Raw genomic sequence first — 26,103 nt, forward strand, 5'->3', positions numbered from 1 at the left:
AGTAGCTTTAGGAACCTTTCGAGTTCAAGAATGTGGGGTGTAACATCAGCATAATGTTATTGTCCTTCGTAGAGTCTCTTGAGTGTTCGATATCCTTTTATTGCTATACCCTTTTCTTTTCATACGCATTCATCTTCTAGCATTACATCATTCAAGGTCTTGTTAAAAACTTCTTAACACTACCTTACATAGCATTCTAACTTCTATCCAACTATTGAGGACTTCTAGATCTTGATAACTTGGTTCAGCAAGGGATCTTATTGAAGTTTAAGCATACATCTCAAATATGTTTCCATATCAATTGCCTCCATCAAACCCTTGCAGTTTTCTCACTTGCTTCCCCCCTTTAGAGGGTACTTACACCTTTATCTCCTTGTACCTTGTTCTATGTCTCTATGTCCAGTCTCAATTTCGTCCAATCTCCTTCCCCAATTTATTTGGTACTGTATCATGTCCCTGTCTTTTTGTATATTTTATAACTTGGTTATCCGCATACGGAACCTTGACTAAATTAAGAAGCAACGAGAACCTTTCCATACGTAGTGCGACACCTCATTTATTAATATGTACTTGGGTAATGGTGTTACACCCCACACTTTTAAAATCGAAATGTCTCATAAGTTCCTTAGACATTATCATATGAGACGGATACGCTACGACACTATCTAATGACTCTAAGAAAGGGAGAATGTGATACCCCATAGTAGAGAAGGTTGGAAATGGATTCATAAGAATCCAGAGGGAATTGGAGGCCAAGTAAGGAGTCGTAGGACTCGATTTACCTACATAAGTTATTAATGTAAAAGTCTTATATACTTGAGCTACGGGAGGACATACCAAGCTTACGTAGCAAGGATCACACGGGTTCTTAAAATAAGACGAGATGAGGAACCCACAAGGGAGAAAACAAAGTGACATGTGGCAGCCTAGGAAGGTGACACGTGGCAGCACCTCAAGCACGCAGGTGACCCACCTGCTTGGGGTCAAGTAGGTGACCCACCTTCTTGGGGGAGGTGGACCCCACTGCCACGTGGCAGCACCCTATTGGCAGCATGGTTGAGGTGGCCCAATAAGGGCTTAACACGTGTCACCCTTAGGGGATGACACATGTCACCTCATATATATATATATGTATTATGTGATTCTTAACTTTTTCTTTATCCAAAATCAGCCAAAAGAATACAGAGAAAATGTGAGAGGAAGAGGCAACCATGGTTTGAGGACAAATGACATATGTATGAAGCCTGGGGTAATTCTATTCATGAGCTCTGAACATGATTCATGATTCATAATTCGTGTTCACTTCTGAATGTTAAGACTCTTAAAGTAGTTAAGATTTCATTCCTCAAGACTTCTATATGCTGAAAAGTAGTGTATGTAAAGTTATTCTTCCTCTCTTTTGGCATGACTTAGATGTAAGTATTATGTATATGAAGTTGGAAGTTATTCCACTCTTAAAACTCTGAGTGTGAGGTAAGACTCTTGTTCACTTCTTACTGATTAGAACTATTATCACAAGTTGAGTCATTACTTTTCAAATCTCCCATGTGATAAAAAATGGTACATGCAAATCTTGTCTTTTCCTACTTCTAGAAAAACTTGACTATAGGTACTATAGAACATGGATTTGGAGATATCTCCATTTGTAGATTCTGGATGTAACTCATGACTTGTACCCACTTCTGAATGATAAGGGCCTTGAAGTTGTTGAATTACTACCCTCGTGTCCCAATATGATGAATATTAATTGAATGTATGAGCTCCTGTGCCTAAGAACTCTATAGTGACAAGTGTCTCTGATTGCGTAAGCCCTTTGGTATTATCTTAATAAAAGTCTATGACTCCTGAGACTCCATCGATATAGCCCCTAATGGCATTTAGAGAATACTTGAGATGATGATCATTTTGATCCTCAAATAATAGTTCATGACGATCGTTATACCAAATCTCAGATAATGAGCTAATTGCATATGGTTCCTCGCTACTCTATCGTGCATATTGTTAATACATTATTCACCGCATCCCATGATGGGCCAGGCATGATAAATTCACCGTATCCCATGAAGGGCCGGGCATGATAAATTCACTGCGCCCCATAAAGGGCCCAGCATGATAAATTCACCGCATCCCATGAAGAGCTGGGCATGATAAATTCACCACGTCCTATGAAAGGTTGGACATGATATATGATGAAATGATTATTCACTGCGTCCCATGAAGAGCCGGGAATGATAAATGATAAAATAATGATTCACGCATTCCATAAAGGAATGGGCATGATATATGATGAAATAATTATTCACTGCGTCCCATGAAGGGCCAGGCATGATACACGATGAAATGACAGCTTCACCGAGTCCCTCTCTAAAGGGCCGAATACAGTCTGTAGGCATGCATATAAAAATATAGTGATACAGTTGTAGCACCAAGTCCCACAGCGGGCCAGGTATGGTATGTAAGAAAGATATACATGCCCTCATGTCATAAGATACAGGTAGAGAAATTTGTTAGCTGTTATATTTGTTTCCTACATCCCTACTTCAGTTGTTAGCTCAATTATGTTATTTTATGCTTTATATACTCAGTACATATATCGTACTGATCCCTCTTTCCTCGGGAGGTTGAAGGGTAAGATGTCCCGCGATTGAGTTTCACCTTTTTTGAAATGTACCAAGCCCCAACTGGTAGTTGTAAACTAGATAAGTTGTTCATAACGCGAGGATAAATTCAGAAGGCGACCATGTAGGTCAAGTGTTAAGAAGCACTTGGATATTTAAGGGATTCTAGTTTTCTTCTAATGATGGTTGGAAAGTTATTTATGATAATAGTTTATTAGTTCTTCACTGACTTATTAGAGAAAGAACTTCTAACAGAAGCACCCCATAGAGATGTCACGAACGGAATATGAGTACACATGTAAGGGTGTGGTATAACAATGTAGGGATAAAGTAAGACTGCTAGTAAGGTGCCCTTGGTATGTGTTGACTAAATCAAAAGTCGTTGTTGGGTACACAGTAAGGGCAAGGGGCATAAGGCATAAAGGAATGACGCATATAAACAACGTCGCCCCAAAAATAATAGAACCCTTTAAAGACAAAGATGACCAACTTAGGGAATAAATGGTGCAACCTACATTTACCCCGAAGAACAAAGGATATAGGTTGGGATAAAGCTACTACTCTGAGACAACCTCTAACAGTTATCGTTGGAATAATAGTACTACCTAATTGAAATTGGAACAACTACAAGTGTGTTAACTTTCCATAAAGATAAGTAGAATGTGGCCTTGGACGAGTTGTTCCATGAGTCCAATTTTTCATGACCCAACCCCGTAGGCCGCAACTGGGGTCCGACCTGGAACCCCCCCCCCCCCCCCCGTATATATATCTATCAGCTGTGGTCAGATTGAACTGTAAATAAAACAATATCATGTAACAGTGCACCACTGGGCGATAATATTTTCATAAACCTGTAGCCCTTTTTGTTTGTATCACAACATGATAGTGTTACACCCCGCACTCTTGAGCTCAGAACGTCTTCTTAAGTTCCTTAGACACTATCATGTGAGCCGTATAAGCTACAACACTATCAAACAACTCTAAGGAAAGAAGATTGTGATACCTCGCGAGAAGGGAGGTTGGAGATAGAGTCATAAGAATCCAGAAAGAGTTGGAGGTTAAGAAACGAGTCGTAGGACTCAATTTACCTACGTAAGCCACTAAGTTAAGAGTCTTATACACTTAAGTTGCTTAAGGATATACCAAGCTTACGTAGTACGGATTACATAGGCTCTTAAAGTGAGATGAAATTACGAACCCGCGAGGAAGGGAAAAAGACGACGCGTGGCACCCAATGGAGGAGCGACACGTGGCAGCACCTCAAGCAAGCAGGTGATGCACCTACTTAGGGTCAAGTAGGTGATGCAGCTGCTTGGGGGAGGTGGACTCCACTGCCACGTGGCAGCCCCTAATTGGCAGCATGACACGGTGGCCAATTATGGCTTGACACGTGTCATCCTTAGGGGCTGACACGTGTCACCCCTTGGGACCACCTATATTAGTTGATATGTATCCAAATATCTTCAGTTCATTAACATATTTCCAGCAGCAACGTGAGAAAACAGACCCTAAAGCTAAGGAGAGAAACTTGCGACGGCTTTGGGAGAAAAATAGGTAAGTCCCGTTTTTGCTCCGTAAATTAATTAATTAGCGTATACTACGATGATATGGAAGTATTAGTAGTACAAAATTAGGATTTGATGCAGCAAAAAATGGACAGCAAGCTGCCACGACGTTACAGCATGCTGAAAATATTTCCGAGGCGCGATTTTGGCGAGTTCTAGCCAATTTCGGGAAAGGTAAGTTCTTACCCTCTAATTTGAAGTTTATAATGTTACATTATGGTGTATTACACACCTTAGGACCTGATGGAAGTTGGGGAAAAGGTTTGAAAAGTTCGGCGTTCGAAATAAACGAATTTAGAATCGCTATAGTTAAGTTGTTGTCGAAATAAAGTGTTGTACGCGTAGGGGCTGCTGCTGGTTGTGTTGTGGCGTGTTGCAGGGTCTAAAATTTATCTAAATGAGGTGTGGGAGCTGCTGGTTGCAGCCACAGGCTTTGCAATTAAAGAATTCACGAAAGAAAGATTAAAAACTCTAGTTTTGGTATCTTAGTTTCGAGTGAATTGTTGGGGTTTATATTGTGTAATTTTGGTCGTAATATGTATATGTATGGGCTGCTGGTTGCATTGTTGGTTGGCTGCAGGTGATAAGGACATGGTTGGGAATTCGGATAGGGCACATTATAGGGGAGGTGCTGCCCGATTTTCGTTAACATCCTAACTAGTTAAGGAACTAATCGAGAAGGCGAGCGAAGGGATGAATGTTATAAATACTCGTGGGTAGTCTAAGTTGCTGAAAAGTCCAAGGTTGTTAATACTTACCTTACTTCCATGTTAAATAGGTTTCGAGGACAACGATGTGGACGTGATTAAGAGAAGTCCATACAAGGTATGTGAAGTTTTCTTTTGGCGTGTTTTTGGAATAAATATGTAGAGCTATTCTTTTTTTTTTGCATGTCTTAGATATAAGTTATAAATGATATGTATATGATATTCGGGATTCAATCCATTCGTAAAGCCCTAAGTATGAGTCGAGACTCTTGTTTACTTCGTGATATTAGAATTTCTGCAATAGCTGAGTCATTGCCTTTTAGTCTTCTATGTGATGAAAACTAGTACAAGTAAAGCCTATTTCTTCTTTCCTTTGGAATGGCTTAACTTTAAGTGAAATGGTATATGATATAGGTTTAGAGGTAATTCCATTTATGAGCTCTGATTGTAATTCGTGACTTGTAGTCACTCCTGAACAGTAAGAGTCTGAAAGTAGTCAAACTACTATTCTCGAGCCTTCTATATAACGAATAGTAAGTGAAAGTACCAGCTCCTCTCTTTTTAAAGGCTCTAAAATGATAAATGCCGTTGATTGCATGAGTTGAGTCTTTGACTAGATAAATTGTGTTTCTGATTACATAACTGTGTCTCTGATTGCATAACTGTGTCTTTGATTGCATAAACCATGTTTCTGATTGCATAAGCTATATGGCATTGTATGGATGCATGTCTGTGATTCTTGAGGCCCTAACTGATGTAAGCCCTAATAACATCTAAAGGGATACCTCGGATAATTACTCCCCAATCTTCAGGTGACGGTTCACTTGACTGTTTCATCGAGTCTTAGATAATGACTTAGTTGCATATGGTTTCTCACTATTCTACTCGTGCATACTGTAACCCATCCTTCCTCGAGTCCCACGATGGGCCGGGATATGTTATCGTGCACAGTGTTACTACTTCTTTCACCGCGTCCCGGGCCGGATGTGTATAGTTCCACGTACGAGGAGACGATGCCGTACGTGAGGTGTGATATATGTTATATGTTATGATGATACGATTATTCACCGAGTCCCGGGCCGGTTGTAATATGATAGTATATGGGGTGAAATAAGGAAGGAACACCGAGTCCCTCCTTAGAGGGCCGGGTACATATGTATATTATGATGGTACGCTATAGACGTACACCACTCCATTCACCGAGTCCCTCACAAAAGGGCCGGATACTTTATGTAGGCATGCATATGAGATTAAAGCAATACATTGTGACCCTGAGCCCCGCAGTGAACCGGGTATGATACGATGATATACATGATAAGATGATACCGTATACGATGGTGTGATACTGTATACGATGATATGATGAAATGAAATACATTATGATATGATGATATGTGATTATGAAGAAGTGATTATAACACCGAGTTCACTAGAGGGCCGGGCACAGCATATGATGATGTGTATGATTTACGTGTCCTAAGGTGAAGGTACAGTAGTTCATTTAGTTATTATACTTGTCCCCTGCATCCCTATTTCAGTTATGATCTCAGTTACGATGTGTTATGCTTTACATACTCAGTACATATATCGTACTGACCCCCTTTTTTTTCGGGGGGCTGCGTTTCATGCCCGCAGGTACAGATGTTTATTCTGGAGATCCATCAGCATAGGAGTTCCTCTCAGCTGTGTCGGAAGTGCTTCACTGTTCTGGAGCCTAAATTTTGATGCTGGTCACTTAATGTATATATTTGTACATTCAGGGGTACGGCGGGGGCCTTGTTCCGCCCTATGTTGTTGTTACTATTCTTAGAGGTCTGTAGACATATGTATATGTGGGTTGTTTGTGAGTTAGTTTTGATGTTGCCTATTCGATATGTTGTGAATGTTTTTGTTATAGCAGCCTTGTCGGCTCACATGCCCTTTCATGATATGATACAAATGAAAGAGGCTACATGTACATAAAAAAGTTTTAAACTATTGGGGTTTTGTATATAGTATCACATCACACACGGTTCAACTTAAGTGTAGTTGATAAATACGCATAAGAGGGTCCACGTCGGACCCCAGTTGCGGCCTACGGGGTTGGGTCGTGATAGATAGGGCATGGAAGCCGACAAGGCTACCATAACATAATAACATATATCACATATCATGTAGACCTATCTGAATCAAACTGACATACACAACCCACATATACATATCTACAGACCTCTAAAAATATGAATGACAACATATGGCAGGACAGGGCCCCCGCCATATCCCCGAATGGACATAATAATTTTATACATCAGTGGATAGTATCAAAAGCTAGGCCCTGATGCAATGGATCCTCTTCCATCTGAGATGCATGGAATCCTAAGCTGACAGACTCCCAAAACCTATATCTGTACCTGCTGGCATGAACACAGTCCCCCCAAGAAAGGGGGTCAGTACGACATATGTACTGAGTATGTAAAACATAACAGAACACACTGGAGGTATATTCGAAATACAGAAGCAGGGGAACAAATTATCAAATCAAAGACATGTACCTATACTCTGTGAATACAAAAGCATGCATGCTCAATTTAAATAATATAGCCGGCCCTTTCAGGGGTCTGGTGAATCACATCTATAGGACCATCATAGGTCCGGTGCCATTACCACCTTATTACAACACATTATCATATATATACATACGTAGTCGGCCCTCTAGTGAGGGGATCGGTGAATAATGCAGTGAATTGTTCACGATAACGTACCCGACCCGAGACTCGGTGAAAGAAGGGTTACAGTATACACGAGTAGAGTAGTGAGTAACTATATGCAGTTTCAATTATTATCAAAGACTCTACAAAATAAGAAAGTTAAGCTTTTATTTAAGGACCTGAGTAACGATGTAGTCATCTCGAGTGTCCTATAAATGCCATTATGGGCTGTCTCAATCATAATCTCGAGGACCCTAGACATGTATTAACATAGGGCCAAATCGTTTATGGAATCAGAAACACTTGTTACCTTATAGTCTTTAGGACGTAGAGCCTATACATTTGTTACCTCTTTAACGTATAAAAGTTTCCAGGGAAATAGTTCAACTACTGTAGGAGTTCAATATTCAGAAGTAAATAAGAGATGTTTAAGAATGGAGTTACCCCGGAGCTCAGATCATATTCAACTTACAACTAAGACAAAGACATACCCAAAAGAAGAAAGAGAATAAGCTTTATGAAGTCTGTACTTTCCTTCAGGTGATCTTCATATACATATATCGTACCCATCCCATCATGGGCTCGATAAACCACTATGGCATCATAATCTCATTTTTCGTACCAAATACATATCAAGGGAAATGAGAGATAGGTGTACGTACTTATATCAAAACATTCCAAGAAAAAGCTTTACATACCTCGTATGAGTTCCTCTTCGTCACGTTCGCTTCGTTGTCCTTTGAACCTATTCAACATGGAAGTAGTACGAATATCAACCACTCTTGACTTTCCAGCACCTTCAGTTTCACCTTAGTATTCATGGAATCTATTTTCTTGTTCGTTTCCTCGACTAGTTCTTTAGTTAGTTAAGGTGTTAACGAAAATTGGGCAGCACCTCCCCTATAACGTGTCACGACCCAACCCCGTAGGCCGCAACTGGGGTCCGACCTGGACCCTCTTATGCGTATTTATCAACTTCACTTAAGTTGAACCGTGTGTGATGTGATACTATATACAAAACCCCAATAGTTTAAAACTTTTTTATGTACATGTAGCCTCTTTCATTTGTATCATATCATGAAAGGGCATGTGAGCCGACAAGGCTGCTATAACAAAAACATTCACAACATATCGAATAGGCAACATCAAAACTAACTCACAAACAACTCACATATACATATGTCTACAGACCTCTAAGAATAGTAACAACAACATATGGCGGAACAAGGCCCCCGCCGTACCCCTGAATGTACAAATATATACATTAAGTGACCAGCATCAAAATTTAGGCTCCAGAACAGTGAAGCACTTCCGACACAGCTGAGAGGAACTCCTATGCTGATGGATCTCCAGAATAAACATCTGTACCTGCGGGCATGAAACGCAGCCCCCCCCGAGAAAAGGGGGGTCAGTACGATATATGTACTGAGTATGTAAAGCATAACACATCGTAACTGAGATCATAACTGAAATAGGGATGCAGGGGACAAGTATAATAACTAAATGAATTACCTGCACCTTAGGACATGTAAATCATACACATCATCATATGCTGTGCCCGGCCCTCTAGTGAACTCGGTGTTATAATCACTTCTTCATAATCACATATCATCATATCATAATGCATTTCATTTCATCATATCATCGTATACGGTATCATACCATCGTATACGGTATCATCTTATCATATATATCATCGTATCACACCCGGTTCACTGCGGGGCTCAGGGACACAATGTATTGCTTTAATCTCATATGCATGCCTACATAAAGTATCCGGCCCTTTAGTGAGGGACTCGGTGAATGGAGTGGTGTACGTCTATAGCGTACCATCATAATATACATATGTACCCGGTCCTCTAAGGAGGGACTCGGTGTTCCTTCCTTATTTCACCACACATACAATCATATTACAGCCGGCCCGGGACTCGGTGAATAATCGTATCGTCATAACATATAACATATATCACACCTCACGTACGGCATCGTCTCCTCGTGCGTGGAACTATACACATCCGGCCCGGGACGCGGTGAAAGAAGTAGTAACACTGTGCACGATAACATATCCCGGCCCATCGTGGGACTCGAGGAAGGATGGGTTACAGTATGTACGAGTAGAGTAGTGAGAAACCATATGCAACCAAGTCATTATCTAAGACTCCATGAAATAGTCAAGTGAACCGTCACCTGAAGACTGGGGGAGTAATTATTCGAGGTATCCCTTTAGATGTCATTAGGGCTTACATCAGTTGGGGCCTCGAGAATCACAGACATGCATCCAGACCATGCCATATAGCTTATGCAATCAGAAACATGGTTTATGCAATCAAAGACACGATTATGCAATCAGAGACACAGTTATGCAATCAGAGACAGTTATCTAGTCAAAGACTCAACTTATGCAATCAGACACATTTACCATTTTAGAGCCTTTAAAAAGAGAGGAGCTGGTACTTTCACTTACTATTCATTATATAGAAGGCTCGAGAATAGTAGTTTGACTACTTTCAGACTCTTAATGTTCAGGAGTGACTACAAGTCACGAGTTACAATCAGAGCTCATAAATGGAATTACCTCTAAACCTATATCATATACCATTTCACTTAAAGTTAAGCCATTCCAAAGGAAAGAAGAAATAGGCTTTACATGTACTAGTTTTCATCACATAGAAGACAAAAAGGCAATGACTCAGCTATTGCAGAACTTCTAATACCAAGTAGTAAACAAGAGTCTCGACTCATACTCAGGGCTTTACGAATGGATTGAATCCCAATTATAGTATACACATCATTCATAACTTATATCTAAGACATGCCAAAAGAAAAGAAGAATAGTTCTACATATCTATTCCAAAAACACGCCAAAGGAAAGCTTCACATACCTTGTATGGACTTCTCTTAATCACGTCCACATCATTGTCCTCAAAACCTATTTAACATGGAAGTAATGTAAGTATTAACAACCTTGGACTTTTCAGCAACTTAGACTACCCACGAGTATTCATAACATTCATCCCTTCGCTCGCCTTCTCGGCTAGTTCCTTAACTAGTTAGGATGTTAACGAAAATCGGACAGCACCTCCCCTATAATGTGCCCTATCCGAATTCCCAACTATGTCCTTAGAACCTGCAGCCAACCAACAATGCAACCAGCAGCCCATACATATACATATTACGATCAAAATTATACAATATAAACCCCCAACAATTCACTCGAAACTAAGATACCAAAACTAGAGTTTTTAATCTTTCTTTCGCGAATTCTTTAATTGCAAAGCCTGTGGCTGCAACCAGCAGCTCCCACACCTCATTTAGATAAGTTTTAGACCCTGCAACACGCCACAACACAACCAGCAGCAGCCCCTACACGTACAACACTTTATTTCGACAACAACTTAACTATAGCAATTTTAAATTCGTTAATTTCGAACGCTGAACTTTTCAAACCTTTTCCCCAACTTCCAGCAGCTCCTAAGGTGTTTAATACACCATAATTTAACATCATAAACTTCAAATTAGAGGGTAAGAACTTACCTTTCCCGAAATTGGCTAGAACTCGCCAAAATCGCGCCTCGGAAATATTTTCAGCATGCTGTAACGTCGTGGCAGCTTGTTGTCCGTTTTTTGCTGCATCAAATCCTAATTTTGTACTACTAATACTTCCATATCATCGTAGTATATGCTAATTAATTAATTTACGGAACGAAAATGGGACTTACCTATTTTTTTCCCAAGCCGTCGCAATTTTTTTCTCCTTAGCTTTAGGGTTCTTTGTTCACGTTTCTGCTGGAAATGTTGGTGAACAAGCTGAAGTTTGAGATGTATATCATACATATATGTGGTCCCAAGGGGTGACACGTGTCAGCCCCTAAGGATGACACGTGTCAAGCCATGATTGGCCACCGTGTCATGCTGCCAATTAGGGGCTGCCACGTGGCAGCGGGGTCCACCTCCCCCAAACAGCTGCATCACCTACTTGAACCTAAGTAGGTGCATCACCTGCTTGCTTGAGGTGCTGCCACGTGTCGCTCCTCCATTGGCTGCCACGCGTCGTCTTTTTCCCTTCCTCGCGGGTTCGTAATTTTGTCTCACTTTAAGAGCCTATGTAATCCGTACTACGTAAGCTTGATATATCCTTAAGCAACTTAAGTGTATAAGACTCTTAACTTAGTGCCTTACGTAGGTAAATCGAGTCCTACGACTCATTTCTTAGTCTCCAACTCTTTCCGGATTCTTATGACTCTATCTCCAACCTCCCTTCTCGCGAGGTATCACAATCTTCTTTCCTTAGAGTTGTTTGATAGTGTCGTAGCTTATCCGTCTCACATGATAGTGTCTAAGAAACTTAAGAAGACGTTTCGAGCTCAAGAGTGCGGGGTGTAACATAACGTGCCCTATCCAAATTTCCAATCACACCCATAATAACTAAAGCCAACCAACAACAACAACCTGCAACATGTATACAAGCAATTCACACCAACATTACACAATACAAACTCCGAACGACTTGCTCAAAAATATGATATCCAAAATAGGGTGTCTAGCCTTTATTTTGTAACACCTTTAATTATACGAAACGAGGGGTCATGTGGTTTCCACCAGAAGAACCTTAAACCTCTTTAGAACATATTTAGTCCCTGCAACAACACACCACACCCCTGCAGCAACAACTCACAAGAACAACACTTTACTTCGACGACAATTCAACTATAACGACTACAATTTGGGTTGTCTCCAATGCCAAGTATTCCTATACAATTTTCACGTTACCAGCCACACACAAGGTGTAAAACACACTCCATAACAACACCATAAAGTTCAAATTAAAAGTAGAAACCTTAACTTACCTGAAATAGGCCACAATCTTCCAAGATACGCCTCGAAACATCTCTAGACGCGCTGAAATTATGTGGACTGTTTGTATGACTTCCTCGCTGCCCCAGCTTGGAATTTCTTTTTATTAAACATCTTTATATAACTACAGGATACCATAATCAATTAATTCATGGAACGGAACTCGGAGGCTTACCTCCAAAGGGCCTAACCCGTAGCCCCTCTCTTCTTGCCTCCAACGTTTATTCCTCTTCTTTCTTTCACTTTTCTAGATGTAAAGATGGAGAGATAGTTCTGTAGACATCGTAAGATACATATATACATATCCACATGGATGAGAAGCACCGTAGATAATTAATTCACGGAGGAAAATTGGAAAACTTACCTTAAACTTCTCAAACCATGGCTGCCTCTTACTTTCACGTTTTCTCTCTATTATTTTGGCTGATTTTAGATAAAGAAAAAGTTAAGAGTCACATAATACATATATATATGAGGTGACACATGTCATCCCCTAATGGGTGACATGTGTCAAGCCCTTATTGGGCCACCTCAAATAGTTTTATGACTAGGAGTTTGTACATTCATACCTTTTTAACATATAAGAGTTTCTAGGGAAATAGTTTAACTACCATAGAATTAAACATCCAGTAGTAAATAAGAGATACTTAAGAATGGAATTATCCTGGAGCTCGTATCACATTCAACTTACAACTAGGACATGCCAACAGAAGAAAGAGAATGAGCTTACTTACCTATGCCAAAACATGTCAAGAGAAAGCTTTACATACCTTGTATGAATTATTCCTTATCCTGCTTGCCTCATCATCCTTTGAACCTATTCAACATGAAAGTAATATGAATATCAACCCCTTTTAACTTTCCATCACCCTAGGTTACACCTTAGTATTAATGGAATCTATTTCCTTAGTCGTTTCCTCGACTAGTTCTTTAGTTTGTTAAGGCGTTAACGAAAATTGGGCACCACCTCCCCTATAATGTGCCCTATCCAAATTTCCAATTAGGTCCCTAAGACCTACATCCAACCAAAAACAACAAACTTCAGCAATTCACACCAACCATATACAACATAAACTCCAAACGACTTATTCAAAAAATACGATATCTAGTTTCCATTTTTGCCAAACCTTTAACCGTACGAAGCGGGGGGTCATGTGGATGCAACCAGCCGATAAACCACCTCAGTTAGAACATGTTTAGACCCTGAAACCACAAGACACACCCCTGAAGCATCACCTTACAAGAACAATACTTTATTTCGACAACAATTCAACTATAGCGACTTCAATATAGTTTATTCCGAACGTCGAACTTTTTGCGACTTTTTCCCAACTTCAAGAATCCCAAAAGATGTGTAATACACCCTATAATAACACCATAAAGTCAAAATTTATAGGATAAGCCTTACCTTACCCGAAATTGGCCAAAACTAGCCAAAATTGTGCCTCGTAACTTTTTCTAGCGCGACTTGAACGCCGTGGCTGCTTGCTGTCCGATTTTTGCTGCACCAAGCCATGATTTTATACTTTTAATACCTCCATATCATCGTTGTATACGCTAGATAATTAATTCACGAAAAGAAATCGGGACATACCTATTTATTTTTCCTTGGCCGCCCTCTTTTTCTCTCTATCTTAGGGTTTTTAGTTCCTTTGTTGCTGCTGTAGTTTGTGAATACAAACTGAACATATTACATGATATACATGTATATTGGTGGTCCTAGGAGGAGAAATGTGTCATCCCCTAAGGGGGACACGTGTCCAACCCCTATTGGGCCACCGTATCTATGCAAGCAAGGAGAGGCTGCCACATGGCAGTGGGGCCCACCTCCCCCAAGCAGGTGGGTCACCTGCTTGCTTAGGTGCTTCCATGTGTCACCCTCCCATTGGCTTCCCCGCACAATTTGTTTTCCTCCTCGTGGGTTCGTAATCTCGTCTCACTTTAAGAACCTATGAAACCCTTGCTACGTAAGCTTGGTATGTAATCAAGTAACTCACGTATGTAAGACTTCTAAATTAGTAGTTTACGTAGATAAGTTGAGTCCTATGACTCGTTACTTGGCCTCCAACTCCTTTCGACTTCTCTTGACCCTATTTCCAACCTTCCCTACCATGAGGTGTCATATTCTCCCTTCTTAGAGTTGTTCAATAGGGTCGTAACTTAAGTGGCTCACATACTAGCCTCTAAGTAACTTAAGGAACCTTCTGCGTTCAAATATGTGGGGTGTAACATCCTTCCCCTCTTTAGAACATTCGTCCCCGAATGTTAAGTGCAACTTCCTTTAAGACTTTATATAAATTATAGAGGGGTTCCTTTCGTTTATGCTATCACATACATTTCCGTCTATATTATTAACATACGAGTGCTCAAGAGTTGGAGTTACCTGTAGACATCGGTTACTAGTATGAATACTTGTGTTTCATGTTTTCTTTAGTTTCCCCGGTCATCCTCTTTTTGGTTTTGTTTTTTCCATCGTATCTTAACGAAAGGCACGTCTTTAGTCTACAATCTTCCAGTTTGCCGATCTAAGAGGGCGATAGGTTTTTCCTCATGGGATTTCATCTCCTGGACCTCATCTATGGAATATACCATGGGTGACTCATCAGTACCCTCGCAAAGCATTCTTGTCTGATGGACTGGACGTATAGTTTCCAAATGAGGTTGTAAGCTCAACTTACCAATCACGTTGCCCACCTTACGAGTAACTTGATACAGTCTAACATATTCTGGGTCAAGTTCCTTTTCTAGGTGACACTATTATGAACATCCAATCATCAACCTGAACTCTGTATGTCAATTAGTCAATAGCTTGCTTAATCATGTCGGGGCCTTCTTAGCTTAGTCTTTCTAACATCTACCCATCCAATAGGGGACTTACACATCTTACTCTACCAGTCTTATATAGAGCCATTGGGATACCAGAGTGGTAGCCATTATGGTAGGTAATCTTAATAAGTGGTGGACGATCGTCTCAGTTACTCCTAAAGCCAACCATATAATAGTATGCTTAGTCTATTCAACAGCTCGAGGAAGAATGCAGTACGAAGACCTGTCTGTGCTCCCGATCTTTTCTTGGATAGATCTCTAGACGTTAACCATAATTAAAGTCCCTCTATCTGAGATATTAACTGGGGAAAACTCACGGAACCTTACCATTCTCCATGTTCTATAACTTCACCTAGTTCCAGCTGCATAGATGGTCTTGCTTGAAAGCAAATGAGCTGATTCATTAGCCTTCTTGCAATAACCTGTATAGCACCCTACTCTTGAAGAGTATAACATAGGTGTGTAATAATGTTGATAATTTGGGAATCCTTAGCCTCGTATAGTCCTTCTCGACTCTTTCATGAACTTTAACCTGTTTCATTCTTCACCTTTACAAGAATATGAGAGGGTACAAGAGGTATCTTAGCCTGATTTTGCTAGTCCTCATGTTTTACCTTGCCTTTTTCTCCCTTATCCTACACTCGATGTCGGGGTAGACCTTTGGTCCAATCGTGGCCATATATTATTTTGCCCATAGTATTAATTCCATCTTGATAGTTTGGCTTTAACCTATCTTCGCCTCTCTCAGTAGTTAATTGCAACTTGGGATCCTTCGCTTGGGATGATAATTATGGGGACTCCGTAAGGTCCTACCACTCTTTTACTCTACAATTTCACACCTTCTCGGCGGAGTAGGTAACCTTTGATCGAAGGAGAAGGGACTAATATTGTTAATCCACAAGTAACATTCTCTCCAGAGTAATCTAGCGCTGGAGTGCGAAGTGAGTCTTGTAGTCCTGGTTATATTGTGGAATTTTCTACCTTTTGTATTACTTCCTGTTATTCGTAACTTACATCAGTTGGTACCCTTACCCTTTTGGGTTTTGCTTCTTTGCCCTCCGAGTTGGCTACCAAGTGGTGTCGAAATTCCTTTGCCCACTGGCCTATATAGTTATTCTGTGGTTTTCCACTCATTAATTGGTTCTATGTTGAAGAACTGTGGCATTTGAGTACGTTGTCAGTTAGCTAATCCTTCCTGTTTTTCTTAAGACCTTGGTATAATTTCCTTAACGTATCTTATAATACTCCGGGTACATAATCTCATCTCATTTCTCCGTCGCTAGTTCAGATTCTTTTATCTTGTGTGATCATACCAGCCCTAACGCATTAAGTTCCATCAGGATTTCGAAGTTAAGCGTACTGGGGCAAGAGTAATATTGGGATGGGTGACCTCCATGGGAAGTCTTCATGTTGCGTTTGATTGTAATCCTTACCATAATGTGTGGGGCACTCAACTTAGCTCCAGATTTACCTCAGCATTGTCTCGCTAGTCTTTATGTTTTGCCCTGTCCGTTTGTTTGTTGTCTTGCGTCCAGTATCAGCGTAGACCTGTAGCTCCACTATCCTCTATTCACTTTGTGTTCTCCTCGTTTTCTATCATAGGAGGCTTTCTATCCCTTTTGCTTTGGTTATTTATCTATCGCAACATCATTTGCGACTAACTCTATAACCAACGTTTTTGCTTTTGGTCTATCATGCTATCACTATCCTTCATGACGTCTCTTGAGTTGGTTGATACCCTTTTATGGTTACACTCTTGTGTTTTTATACAAAGCCGCCTTCTAGTGTGTTATGTTGTTCAGGATCTCGTCACAAACTATTTAACGCTGCCTTATGTAGCATTCTGGTTTCTATCCAATTGTTGGTAGCTTCCGGACCTTTCCAACTTAACGTGGCTCAGTAATATATCTTGTTGATGTTTAGAAGTCCATCTCAAATATATTGCCACATAATTTGCCTCCTCCTACTTTTGCCATTTTCTCATTGACTTCCCCCCCCTTTAGAGGGTACTCGTACTCTCATTTATTGGTGCTTATAAGTGTTCTAACTTCAATTAGGCAGTGCTAGTATTCCGACATTAACTATTTAAGGTATTCTTGAAGTAATAGCTTTATCTCAACCTATATCCTTTGCTTCTTGGGGCGAATAGGAGTTGTGCCATTTATTCCTTAAGTTTGCCATCCTCGTCCCTTAAGGATTCCACCATTTTAGGGGCAACGTTGTGCACACGCGCTAATCTTTTATATCTTAAGCTCTATACCCTTACTGTGTACTCAACGCAGGATTTTAACTTAATTAGCCTGTACCAAATGGCACCTTACTAGCGGTCTCACTTTACCCTTGTATAATTGTATCACCTTGTTCAATTCATACTTACATATCGATACTCCTCTTTTAGTTCGTACATATATTCAGTTCCTGACATCTCTTTGAGGTGCTTCTGTTAGAAGTTCTTTCCCCAATTAGTCATTGGGGAACTATAAACTGTTATCATAAATCATTTTCCAACCATTGTTGGAAGAAATCAGAACCTCTTAAACATCACAGTACTTCTTTTAATACTTGACCTACCTGGTCTCCTTCTGAGTTTACCCTTGAGTTATGAACAACTCATCTAATTCACGATTAGGAGTTGAGGGCTTGGTATTTTTTTCAAAAATAGTGGAACTCATTCGCGGGACATCTTATCCTTCACCCTGAGCCCTCTGTTTAAATTCCTACAGTACAAATATGGTTGGAGATGCCGTAGTCTGAACTTTCTTCTTAAATAAGCTTTTGTTCCTCTGAAATAAAATTCTTCAAGTGAAAAGGGTGCCCCTTATCGACGACCTGAAAGGTACCTCTTACAACCTTAGTTAAACATAGGGGGGAGGGGTACTTGGCATCAATTTCTCAGACAACTCAAAAATTTATGTTTTATTTCTTTTTCCCCAAAACCTGCACTTAGAAAATACCAACAATGCCTCACAGGGCAAACATATATATATATATATATATATATATATATATATATATATATATATATATATATATATATATATATATATATATATATATATTTGTGTCATGTCATATTACTGCCACAATGCCTCATAGGGCCAATATATACATGTGTTTATCACATTTCCTATTAAGATGCCGACCCTCTAGCGAGAGACTCGGTGAACAATGCAGTGAATTGCATAAATCTGATAACCGGCCCGAGACTCGGAGAAGAAGTGTTTCAGTATACACGAGTAGAGTAGTGAGAAACAAAACACAGTTTAAATCATTATCTGAGTTATTGTTCAAGAATTCGAGTAACAGTATAGTCATTCTGGCTGCCCTCTAAATGCCATTAGAGGCTACATTGATTACCTCTCGAGGTTCCTAGACATTTACTAAAGTAAGACTATTCACTTAAGAATTCCAGAGTATTTGTCTTCAAATAGTTTTATGACTAGGAGTTTGTACATTCATACCTTTTTAACATGTAAGAGTTTCCAGGGAAATAGTTTAACTACCATAGAATTCAACATCCAGTAGTAAATAAGAGATACTTAAGAAAGGAATTACCCTAGAGCTGGTATCACATTCGGCTTACAACTAGGACATGTCAACAGAAGAAAGAGAATGAGCTTTACTTACCTATGCCAAAACATGTCAAGAGAAAGCTTTACATACCTTATCTGAATTATTCCTTATCCTACTTACCTCGTCGTCCTTTGAACCTATTCAACATGAAAGTAACATGAATATCAATCCTTTTTAACTTTCCATCACCCTAGGTTACACCTTAGTATTAATGGAATCTATTTCCTTAGTCGTTTCCTCGACTAGTTCTTTAGTTTCTTAAGGCGTTAACGAAAATTGGGCAGCACCTCCCCTATAAGGTGCCCTATCCAAATTTCCAATTAGGTCCCTAAGACCTACAGCCAACCAAAAACAACAACCTGCAGCAATTCACACCAACCATATACAACATAAACTCCAAATGACTTATTCAAAAATACGATATCAAAATAGGGTTTCTAGTTTCCATTTTTGCCAAACCTTTAACCGTACGAAGCAGGGGGTCGTATAGATGAAAACAGAAGCTCCCCCACCTCATTTAGAACATATTTAAACACTGCAACCACAAGCCACACCCCTGAAGCAGCACCTTATAAGAACCACACTTTATTTCGACAACAATTCAACTATAGCGACTTCAATTTAGTTTATTCCGAACGTCAAACTTTTTACGACTTTTTCCCAACTTCCATCAGACCAAAAGATGTGTAATACACCCTATAATAACACCATAAATCCAAAATGTATAGGAGAAGCCTTACCTTACCCGAAATTGGCCAAAACTAGCCAAAATTGTGCCTCAGAACCTTTTCTAGCGCGACTTGAACGCCGTGGCTGCTTGCTGTCTGATTTTTGCTGCACCAAGCCATGATTTTATACTTCTAATATCTCCATATCATCGCGGTATATTCTAGATAATTAATTCACGGAAAGAAATAGGGACTTACCTATTTTTCTTTCCTTGGCCGCCCTCCTTTTCTCTCTAGCTTAGGGTTTTTAGTTCCTTTGTTGCTGCTGCATTTTGTGAATACAAACTGAACATATTACATGATATACATGTATATTGGTGGTCCTAGGAGGAGACACGTGTCATCTCCTAAGGGGGACACGTGTCCAGCCCCTATTAGGCCACCGTATCTATGCAAGCAAGGAGAGGCTGCCACGTGGCAGTGGGGCCCACCTCCCCCAAGCAGGTGGGTCACCTACTTGACCCCAATCAGGTGGGTCACCTGCTTACTTAGGTGTCACCCTTCCATTGGCTTCCCCGCACAATTTTGTTTTCCTCCTCGTGGGTTCGTAATCTCGTCTCACTTTAAGAACCTATGAAACTCTTGCTATGTAAGCTTGGTATGTAATCAAGTAACTCACGTATGTAAGACTTCTAAATTAGTAGTTTACATAGATAAGGCGAGTCCTATGACTCGTTACTTGGCCTCCAACTCCTTTCGACTTCTCTTGACCCTATTTCCAACCTTCCCTACCATGAGGTGTCACATTCTCCCTTCTTAGAGTTGTTCAATAGGGTCGTAACTTAAGTGGCTCACATACTAGCTTCTAAGTAACTTAAGGAACTTTCCGAGTTCAAATATGTGGGGTGTAACAGTCCACACACATTTCACCTAAGGCCAACACTTTCCAAAAGGAAAGAAAAGTAGCTGTACGAACTTATACCAAATCATGCCAAGAGAAAGCTTTACATACCTCTTGGGAGTTACCCTTTATCCTGTTCGCCTCGTCGCCTTATGAACCTATTCAAAATGAAATTAATATGAATATCAACTACTTTTAGCTTTCAAGCATCTTAGGTTATACCTTAATATTCATGGAATCTATTTCCTTAGTCGTTTCCTCGACTAGTTCTTTAGTTTGTTAAGGCATTAACGAAAATTGGGCAGCACCTCCCCTATAATGTGCCCTATACAAATTTCCAATTAGGTCCCTAAGACCTACAGCCAACCAACAACAACAACCTGCATCAATTCAGACCAACAATATACAACATAAACTCCAAATGACTTATTCAAAAATACCGTAGCACAATAGGGCGTCTAGCCTTTATTTTGTAACGCCTTTCATTATACGCAACGAAGGGTCGTGTGGATTCAACTAGCAGCACCTTAACCCACATTAGAACATATTTAGGCCCTGCAACAACACATCAAACCCCTGCAGCAGCACCTCATAGGAACAACACTATCCTTCGACGACAATTTAACTATAGCGATTCCAATTTAGTTTATTTCGAACGTCGAGCATTTCTACGACGTTTTTAAACTTACAGAAGCATAAAAGGGGTGTAATACACCATATAACAATACCATAAACTCCAATTTAAAATTAAAGGTCTTACCTTACGTTAAACTTGTCAAACTCGCCAAAACTATCCAAAATGTGAAATCTGGACAGCCCACTGTCTTATTTGTCGCTTAGTTTCGGAGGGGTAATTGAGGGAAACAGGATTTTTGTCCTCAATGAATGTTATAGACATGTGTATCAAGGTCGCAAAAAATTTTGAATTACCCCTACATCAATTTTGAACGAAAATATATGATAAAAACACCAACAGTAGTCCATATAAGATTTCCAAAACTAAAATCTGGGCAGTACCTCCTCTACACTTCATCACCCTTTTTCGAGCTGATACAAGTAAATCTGGATTTTGGAGTCTAAACTAAAGTTATAGAACCATGAAATACCTTTCCAAAAAATATTGAATCACCCAAAACGAAGCTATACACAAGAAGTTATACCAATATTACTAACCACTGTCCCTTCAAAAAACTGGTTTATTAACTAGCGTTTTCTCTTTAAGTTTCTCTTAGTTTTCCAAGTGTAGAACTGAAAATATAGTTCCGTAAGCATCATAATATACATATATACACCTCCACATATTTTAGGAACGTCGTATATAATTAATTCACAGAGAGAATATTAGAAAACTCACCTTTAAACTTCAAACGCCATGGCTGCCTCTTCTCACATTTCTTTTCTCCATGTGTTTGGACTGATTTTTGGCTAAGTATACTGTACTTAGTAATTACATATATATCCACCCTTTTTAAAAGGTGCCACCTGGTAGCCCCTTGGGGGTGACACGTGGCAGCCCCCTAGGACGCCACCTAGTTCATGCGGCCTATCACACGTCGCCACATGGCAGCGGGGTCCACCCCCCAAGCAGCCAGGTGAGTCACCTGCTTGCTTGTCACCTGCTTTCTTGAGGTGCTTGTTTGTCACCTGCTTGCTTGACTTTTGTAAGTTCGGAAACTAGTTCTTGCTCCCTCTCGTAGGTTCATAATCTCGTCTTATTTTAAGAGCCTATGTAACCCATGCTACACAAGCTTGGTATGTACTCCAATAGCTTAAGTATGTAAGACTTCCAAGTTAGTAGTTTACGTAGCTAAATCGAGTTCTACGACTCATTACTTGGCCTACAATTCCTTCCGGATTCTTATGATTCCATTTCCAACCTTCTCCACTATGGGGTATCACACTCTCCCTTCCTTAGGGTCATTTGATAGTGTCGTAGCATATCCGGCTCACATGATAATGTCTAAGGAATTTAGGAGACATTCTGATCTTAAAAAAAGGGTGGGGTGTAACATCCTTCCCCCCTTTCGAACATTCATCCCCGAATATTAAACAAAACTTCCCTTATAACTTATATAGACCATCGAGGGATTCGTTTCTATTTCTGTAACACATATTTCCATCGAAGTACTTAGTATACGAGTTTCAAGAGTTAGGGTTACCTGTAGACATCGGGAAATAGGTTATACCTCACAAGATTCCATCTCCGGAACCTTATTTATGGAATATACCCTGGGTGACTCGTCAGTATCTGATGGACTGGCATATAGTTTCCAAATGAGGTGGTAAGGTTAACTTACCAGCCACGTTGCCCACCTTATGAATAACTTGATACCGTCTAACATATTCTGGGTCAAGTTCCTTTTCTAGGTGATCCTATGATGAACATCCAATCATCAACTTGAACTCTGTATGTCGATGTCGATTATCTGTATATCATTCCTGCCGACTCTTGGCTCTTAGTCAATAGCTTGCTTAATCATGTCGGGGCCATTGGAATACTGGAGTAGTAATTATTATTGTAGGCAACTTGATAAGTGAGGGATAATCATTCCGGCTACCTTCGAAGGTAATAGTGCGCTCAGTCTGTTTAGTAGATCGAGGGAGAAATGCGGTACTAAGACCTGTCTGTGCTCCTTATCTCTTCTTGGACTGATCTCAAGGCGTTAATTATAATTGAAGTCCTTTTATCTGGGATATTAGATGAGGGAACCTCACGGAACCTTACTACTTCCTTCTCATATAACATCACCTAGTTCTAGCGTCATAGGTGGTCTTGCTTGGAAGCAAATGAGCTGATTCGTTAGCCTACTCATAATAACTCATATAGCACCCTACTTTTACAGATTACAAAATAGATTCATAATGACGTTGATAATTTGGGAATCGTTAGCCTCGTATAGTCCTTCTCGACTCTTTTTCAGAAGTTTAACTGGCATTCGATCTTTTGGGTCCTGCTTTTTCGCCCTCAGAGTTGGCTACCAAGTGGTGTCAAAATTCCCTCGCCCACTGGCCCATATATCCATTCTGCGGTTTCCCTCTCATTAACTAGCTCTATATTGAAGAGCTGTGGCATTCCAGTGCATCGTCAATTAGCAATTAGCTAATCCTTCTTGTTTTGCTTAAGCCCTTGTTACAATTTCCTTAACGTATCTTATAATACTCTAGGTACATAATCTCGTATTGTTTCTCCGTCACTAGTTCAGATTCCTCTATCTCGCGTGATCACACCAGCACTAACGCATTAAGTTCCATCAGAATTTTGAAGTTAAACGTGCTGGGACGAGAGTAATATTGGGATGGGTGACCTCCATGGGAAGTCTTCATGTCGCGTTTCATTATAACCTTTTCCATGAGGTGCGGGCACTCAACTTAGCTCCAGATTTTCCTCAGCGTTGTCTCGCGAGTCTTTATGTTTTGCCCTGTCTTTTCGTCTGTTATCTTGCATCCAGTGTCGGCATAGACCTTTAGCTCCAATATCCTCCATTCACTTTGTGTTCTCCTCATTTACTACCACAGGAGGCTTTCTATTCCTTTTCCTTTGGTTATTTATCTATTGCAACATCATTTGTGACTAACTCTATGACCAACGTTTTGCCTTTTGGTCTAGCATGCTGTCATTCTCCGTCATAGTGTCTCTTGAATTATTTGATATCCTTCCATGGTTACACTATTTTGTTTTTATATGTAGCCACCTTCTAGGGTTATGTTGTTCAGGGTCTCGTCACAACTTCTTATCGCTGCCTTATGTAGCATTCTGGCTTCCATCCAACTATTGGTAGCCTCTGAACCTTTTTAACTGGTTCGGCAAGATACCTTATTGAAGTTAAGACATTCGTCTCAGATATATTCCCATATCGATTGCCTCCACCTTACTTTTGTCATTTTCTCATTAACTTCCCCCCTTTAGAGGGTACTCGTACTTTCATTTGTTTGTACTTGTAGTCGTTCAATTTCAATTAGGCAGTACTAGTATTCCGACGATAACTATTTCAAGTTTTCTTGAAGCAATGGCTTTGTCCCAGCCTATATCCTTTGTTTCTTGGGACGAGTAGAAGTTGCATCATTTGTTCCTTAAGTTTTCCATCCTTGTCCCTTAAGGGTTCTATTATTTTTGGGGCAACGTTGTGTACACGCGTCATTTTTTTGTATCATAAGCCCCATGCTCTTACTGCGTTTTCAACAGGGGACTTTAACTTAGTCAACGCATACTATGTGCATCTGACTAGTAGTTCCACTTTATCCCTGTATACTCGTATCACACTGTTCAATTCATACTTACATATCCCCCTTTTAATCGTATTCGTGTTCCGTCCCTGCCATTTCTTTGAGGAGTTTCTATTCGAATCTCTTTCCCCAATTTGTCGGTGGAGAACTATAAACGGTTATCATAAATCATTTTCCAATCATTGTTGGAAGAAATCAAAACCTCTTACATATCACAGTACTTCTTTTAGTACTTGACCTACCTGGTTTCCTTCTGAGTTTATCCTCGAGTTATGAACAACTCGTCTAATTTACAATTAGGAGTTGAAGGCTTGGTATTTTTTTCCAAAAGAGTGAAACTCATTCGCGGAGTGAACTGTGCATGAGAACATATCCTGGCCCGGGACTCAGGGAAAGAAATGTTACAATATACACGAGTAGAGTAATGAGCAACTATATGCAATTTAAATCATTATCGAAGACTCAACCGTAGAAGAAAATTTAGCTATTGTCTGAGAATCAGGATTGTAATGTAATCACCTTAAATGCCCTTTAAATGCCATTAGGGGCTATACTAGCTAGTGTTTCGGGGTCCTTAGACACGTACTAAAGTAAAGCCAAATCGCTTATGGAACCAGAAACATTTGTTAACATATAGTCTGTAAGACTTGGAGCTTGTACATTTGTTACTTTTTAACGTATAAAAGTTTCCAGGGAAATAGTTCGATTATTATAAAAGTCCGATATTCAGACGTAAATAAGAGCTGCTAAGAATGTAGTTACCCCGAAACTCATATCATGTTTAACCTACAACTAAGACATGCCAGAAGAAGAAAGGGAATAAACTATATATAGTCTGTACTTTCCTCTATGGGATCTGCATACAAAATATTTCATACCCGGCCCATCATGGGCCTCGGTGAATCATTATGGCATCATAATCTCACTTCCGTACTAAATACGTATCAAGGGAAATGAGAGATAACTTTTCACACACTATTATTTAACACGTAGAAGCCTTACTAGGCAATACTCAATCCTTGCAGAAATTCCAATACTAAGCAGTGGATAGGGGTTATGAGGCATACTTGGAGTTTTGGGAATGGAATTATCCCCATATTCCACACACAATTCACTTAAGGCTAAAACTTGCCAAAAGGAAAGAAAGATAGTTGTACGAGCTTATACCAAAACATGTCAAGAGAAAGCTTTACATACCTCTTGGGAGTTACCCTTTATCCTGCTCGCCTCATCGTCTTCTGAACCTATTCAATATAAAGTAATACGAATATCAACTACTCTTAACTTTTCAGCATCTGAGGTTACGCCTTAATGTTAATGGAATCTATTTCCTTAGTTGTTTCCTCGGCTAGTCCTTTAGTTTGTTAAGGCGTTAACGAAAATTGGGCAGCACCTCCCCTATAATGTGCCCTATCCAAATTTCCAATTAGTTCCCTAAGACCTACAGCCAACCAACAACAACAACCTGCAGCAATTCATA

General features: G+C 40.0%; 1 long non-coding RNA gene across 1 annotated transcript; it reads right to left on the bottom strand.

The window, feature by feature from the left end:
- Nucleotides 1-8,786: 8,786 nt before the first annotated feature.
- On the bottom strand, nucleotides 8,787-11,187 carry LOC129872877 (uncharacterized). Its single transcript, XR_008762613.1, has 3 exons — nucleotides 11,112-11,187; nucleotides 10,460-10,506; nucleotides 8,787-8,945 (listed from the first exon to the last, which is right to left on the bottom strand). It is a non-coding gene; the product is annotated as an uncharacterized LOC129872877 (long non-coding RNA).
- Between the last annotated feature and the right edge of the window lie 14,916 nt (nucleotides 11,188-26,103).

The sequence above is a fragment of the Solanum dulcamara genome, chromosome 11 (assembly GCF_947179165.1).
Source record: "Solanum dulcamara chromosome 11, daSolDulc1.2, whole genome shotgun sequence".
Taxonomy (NCBI): domain Eukaryota; kingdom Viridiplantae; phylum Streptophyta; class Magnoliopsida; order Solanales; family Solanaceae; genus Solanum; species Solanum dulcamara.